Consider the following 6,000-nt stretch of genomic DNA (forward strand, 5'->3'; position numbering starts at 1 on the left):
GGCCTAGGGCAGTGCCTTGCCCATTATAGGCTTTAGATTGCTGGACCTGGGGTTAGGAAGACCTGTGTTCAAACACAGCCTCAAACATTTAGTAAATGTATTAGCTATGTGCCCTGGTCAAGTCACACAACCAATCTGGATTTTAGTTTCCTTCATCTGTAAAATGAGAAGTTTAGACTAGATGGCATATAAGGTCCCTTCGACCTCTAAATACATGATTCTATGAATGAGCCTATTAAATTTGGATGAGGATTTTAAATTTCAGAAATAAAATATTTCAAGGAAAGAGGTGGAAATAACATGAGACTGGGTTGGGTAATACAAAGAGAATTGGACAAAGAGTAAGGTCACAAAGATTGACTGGTAAATATTTAACAATCAGCTCTCTGGGGGAGAGGAGGAACCAAAACCATGTACACAGGACACACTTTTAAGTTGAATCCACATTACTAACATATTCTCCATCACTTTTTTTAGTCTAGACAATCAACAAAATGGTAAATCAAGCCCTAATTTTTAGCATTTGCCTATTTCAAAGATGTAAACGCTCACACTGAAAATTTAACCAAAGTTCAAGCAAGTTCCATCATACCCATGGTTTGACTCGTTGCTGTTGATGAGTCCTACTCTTCATTACCCCATTTGAGATTTTCTTGGCAAAGACACTGGAATGGCTCGCCATTTCTTTCTGCAGCTCATTTTACACATAAGGAAACTGAGGCAAACCGGTTAAGTGACTTAACAAGGGTCACATAGCTAATAAGTGTCTGAGGCCAGATTTGAACTCAGGTCCTCTTGACTCCAGGGCTAGTGTTCTATCCACTGCACCACCTAGCTGCCCTGCTACTTAAATCCAATTCACAGGCAAGTTAAGATGGTGGTCCTCTTTGAGAACAAAGGTTGAACAACAAGAAAACTTACTAGCCGCTGTAACTATGAACAAGTCATTCCGTTGAATTCTGAATTGAACCTCCCCCCCACCCCACCCCCACCCATTTTGTAGATGAGGAAACAGAGAGGGGGAGTAATTTGCTCCAGGTCTCAAAAGGCAGTCAGTAGTCAAATTAGGGTGCTGGTCCTGGTTCCAGGGTCCTCTGACCCAGAATCCATTGCTCTTTCTGCTACAACAAACTATAAGCCTGTCAATCAGATTGAGGCTTCACTAGGACTGTTAGGACAAATACCAATAGTTAGACTACCCATAATTTTGTTGGTGTAGGTAATTCTCCCACCAGTGATTACGGTCTCTGAAACTCAGTGTTCTCTGAGAGTTGGTGTGGCTGAAAAGCCCATCCTCCTAGGGCCCAGCTGGTGATGAACCTTTCCAACTCTGTTGGGCTAACCCTTGACCAGCAGACATCTTCCACACCTTTACGGCTTGGCAAGGCCCGCAAGACATTGCTCTCTACTGGCATCGGTTCAAGAACCCAGGCTCAACTTCACACCACCAGGAGGCATCAGTGGAGGACTTGAGTAGAGGATGATTAGGACACTTTTTTTGGTCCAGATCTGTGATTAAGTCAAACTTAAAAAAACAAACACATGTTTCTTTTATTCTTAATTCAATTTTTAAGATGTAGTAAGCACTGGCTATGAGGAAGATATCAGATAAGAAGAACTTGAATTTTGTTTGGGATCTTCAAAAAAGGATGCAAAATTTTCACCCTAAAAAGCCTCTCCAAACAACTTTCCTCCCTTTCTTCAAATCTGGGCCTATCTCAAATGCCCTTTTACAGTCTGTCTGAGGTATATATGCTGATGGATAGGAGCTGCTTAATTTTATATCATTGTCCAGACAACAGGAATCCTTTATTTACTTATTTTTCCTCTGGGGATTGTTATACTAAACTCTTTTGAGTACTTGAGGGTCTCATTTAGGAGGCTCTGTAGTATCCTGAGGTTTGATATAATCAGCACAATGCCAGTCACCAAAAGGACCTCACTTCTTCCATTTGGATTCTATAGTGGATTTCCTCTATGACAAACATCTTTAGTGAGCATGAATTGCTTTGTTTTATGCCTTATTTGATGCTATATGGCTACGAGTCATGGAATACCACAGTCAAAAATGTGGGTGACTAGAGGACAACAGAGAGATATACAATGGGAATAAGTACTCAACAGAATATTCAAAACGATGACTTGCATGAAAGAAGTGGTATAAATGATATCATTCAGGAAGATGATCAGAAAAGGAAGCCATCAGTCCATGGACCTAGGATGAGGTATATCATATTGATGGATATCCTAGGTGCTGCTTTGATAATCACATGATATCAAAAGGCATTTTGACACATTCTCTTGGCTGTGCTTCTGACTCTCTGGACTTTGCTACTATAACTCAGCTGCCTTTTTGAACCTAGAATTTCCCTCAGCACCTAGAGCATCCTCAATGTGGAATATCCTACTTTCATGCTGGCCTCCTTCTCCCACTGGTCCTTCTGGGAAACCTTCATTTTAGGGAAGGGTCCAGGCTGCTTCGCTTCCTTCCTGGCTATGATTCTGACTCTCTTGACTTCCCCACCATGCCCCAAATGTTCCTCCACCTTTTTAAAACAAAATCCTTTTATGTGTCATCTTCCTCTATCAGAATGTAAGTTCCTTGAAGGCAAGGATCAACTTTCTTTTTGCTTATATTTGTATCCCAGCAATTGACACAATGCCTGGTACATAGTAAGCACTTAGTAAATGCCTGTTGTCTGCCTATTGCCTTTCCAACCTGTGGGGTGGACTGGCTTAGAGGATTTATGGGAGGACCTAGAGAAAAGTTACATAGGATGAGAGGTCAAGGATGGAGATGATCCATAGGAGTACCCTCATCCATGCAATTATGGAGCCATTGAAGTATTGAAGTATGAACTAGGCTCTGGGAAGAAAAAGATGAAACAATTTCTGACCTCAAGAAGTTTCCAGTCTAGTATGAGAAATTTTCCATTCTGAGATCCTGTGAGGGATGGAAAGCTTGATTTCAAAATGTGCTTTTTAATATTTTGACAGACATTATTGGTGTAGGTGTTTTTTCTCTTGATGCTTCTTACAACCCTTCCATGACCTCTCACATCCTGTGTAGTTTTTGCTTATTTCTTTCCATAAAGGTTCCATTCAACTACTGACCTTTCCATTTTCCTTTTAATCTTTAGATTAATATATGAAGCTTCAAAAAAGTATTTAAGGGAAAAGATTAATTAAGAGAGGGAAGACATTAGAATTAAGAGGGATTGGGAAAGGCTTCCTATAGAAGATGGGATTTTAGTTGGGATTTAAAGGAAGCCAGGGAAGTGAGAAGGTAGAATTGAGGAGAGAGTATTTCAGGCTTGAGGGACAGCCAGAGACAATGCCCGGATTGCCTAGATTTCCCCCTGGCTGGATGGAAGTCCTCTTCTTTTTTTTGTGCAGTTGTCAGAGGTTCCCCTAGCATTCTGCTAGGCTTAGGGGGTTGTGACCTTTGTAAAGTTCTGAAGCTACCTTTCCTCTGCCTGTGTAGTTTATCTTCAGACCAGGGCTACTATTGCCAATGGGAAGTCCAAATCTTCCAACCCTTTGAAGATCACAAGGTTTTCCATTGGTCAAAGGGGCTCCCCTCTCTGACCTTCCCCCAAGTGATTCCTATTTATGGACTTGGCTGTAACTGTTCTACTACTAGGCTGGCCAGGTACTGAAATTCTGGATTTCAAATTCACTTGCTTTTTTATCCCAGCCCCCTAGGACATGACTAATTTTCTTCAGCCAAGTGCAATACACTTCCTGTGTAGTGTCATCTCATTTTATCTAATCCCTAGAAACATTTCAGGTTGATTACAGACATTTCCACACTAGTTTATGCCTTTGATTGATTGATTGATCCAATAGGAGTGTGTAAGAATTGTTTATACCTACTTTAATCTCTGTGTTTAATTCTATGATTAATTCTATGTTTGGAGGCATTTTCAGCAGATAAAGGCAGTGGGGCCTTCAGCATTTTGTTATTTACCTTAATTGGGGTTGAGAGGTATGAAACACCCTTTTTATACTAGGTAATAAATTCCCTAAAGGAAAGGTCTACCTCAGGTTTTTTTCTTTTCTTCTCCCTGCACATAGTAGGTGCTGGATAAATATCTGTTTAATTTATTCAATTTTAGTTTTGGAGTGGTAGGAGTGAAGAAAGGGAAGGACATTCCAGGCCTATGACTCAGTTTAAGAGAAGGCCTAAGGAAGAAAAAAAATTGGATAGACAGGAAAAAAGGGCTTTCTAAGGGTGTGTCTAAATACTTTTGGCAGGAGTGAGTAGTTGTGACTACACCCAATTTCCCTGCACCACCTCCAAACAATGACAGATACATCTTTTTTTTTTTTTTTTTAAAGGAGAGGAAAGGGAAGAAGCCCTTACAAGAAAATCTTCTGTAGGAAGACCTCCCGAAGGAAAACCTTTTGAGAAAACTAGTAGAAAAAAATAAACAAAGAAAGTATTCATGAAAAAAAAGGCATCAAAATGTTACTAGAGAGTAAAAGAAAGTAAGGATAAATCTCCAAAAGGAAAGAAAAGTAATAAAATGACAACTGTGAAAGAGAGAATGCATGTGTTGCAAGAAACTCCAGAATGGTTTATAATTACAATGAAAGATATGAAAGAAGAGCTGGTATCTCTACAACTGGAGATAAGATGGCTAAAGGAAGAATTTAAAGGGACAAATACAAAGGCTGATAACACGAAAAAGATATTAGAACATTTTAATGAAACAATGTATGCTCTGAGAAATTGATCAGCTTAGGGTGACTGAAAAAATTCAGAAATGGAAGAACATACAATTGAGAACAAATTTAAAATGGCAAATCTGGAAAAAAAGACAAAAAGCAAAATTTCAGATCTCCAGAAAACAAAGAAACAGAAAACAGCTTAGTGAAACAGTCTCAGAATTATTTATTTCCTGGAAAAATATAAATAAAAATAACTTTAATACTATATTCCAGGAAATCAAGTGAGAAAATTGTGTGGAGGTATTAGAAACAGAGGGCAGGGTGCAAAAGACCAGAATCCACAGGATGCCAACAAAGAGGATCTACGTTTAGATCCTTTAGTTAACTCACCCAGAAATGGTAGTTTCATAGTCCAAGAGAAAATCTTACAAATCAGGAGAAAACCATTTATATATTGACAAATACCAATTTGGAATGTACAAGACTACTTGAGGGCATGAAATTAAAGAAGAAATTTGGAGTCTGGTATAATAAAAAAAATAAAAATTAGTAATCCCAATTAACTATCCCCCCAAATTAAGCACATACCCATGACAAAAGATGATTTTTCAATGATATCAGAAAATTTATTTACTTTCTGATGAGAAATCCAGACCTGGGAATGGTCTTCAACTTGTAGATCAGCTGAATAGCTGAAGATAATCTAGAAGTCAATGTTAGTGTAGCAATTACAACTGCTGCTGGGCTCAGGGGACTTGGGTCCTTCACCTCCCTCTTCACTAAAGAGCCCTCAATGAACCTAGGCATTTATGGACTAGGTTCAGTCCTGAAGAAGCCTGACCACCTACAAAACGGAAGGGAAGAGATAAGAAAAATAGGGGGAGAGAATAAGCATTCTATAGAACCTATTATGTACCAAGCACTGTGTTAAGTGCTTTTAGAAATAGTATCTCATTTCATCCTCACAATAACCCTGGGAAGTAATTGCTATTATTATCTCCATTTTACAGATGAGGAAACTGAAGCAAACAGAGCTGAAGTGACTTGTCCATAGATAGTAAGTCTCTGGGGCCATAGTGTATTCAAATTCAAGTCTTTCTGACTTCACACTTCACACTCTATCATTGAGTCCACTAGCTGCCCCAAAAAGGTTTATTAAAAGTTAAAGGGGACAGCTAGGTGGTGCAGTGGATAGAGTTCTGACCTTGGAGTCAGGAGGATGTGAGTTCAAATCCAGTCTCAGATACTTGACACTTATTAGCTGTGTGACCCTGGGCAAGTCACTTAACCCCAATTGCCTCACCAAAAAAAAGGAAAAAAAAGTTA

This window comes from Vombatus ursinus, unplaced genomic scaffold, assembly GCF_900497805.2.
Source record: "Vombatus ursinus unplaced genomic scaffold, bare-nosed wombat genome assembly UNPS02014807.1, whole genome shotgun sequence".
Classification (NCBI taxonomy): Eukaryota; Metazoa; Chordata; class Mammalia; order Diprotodontia; family Vombatidae; genus Vombatus; species Vombatus ursinus.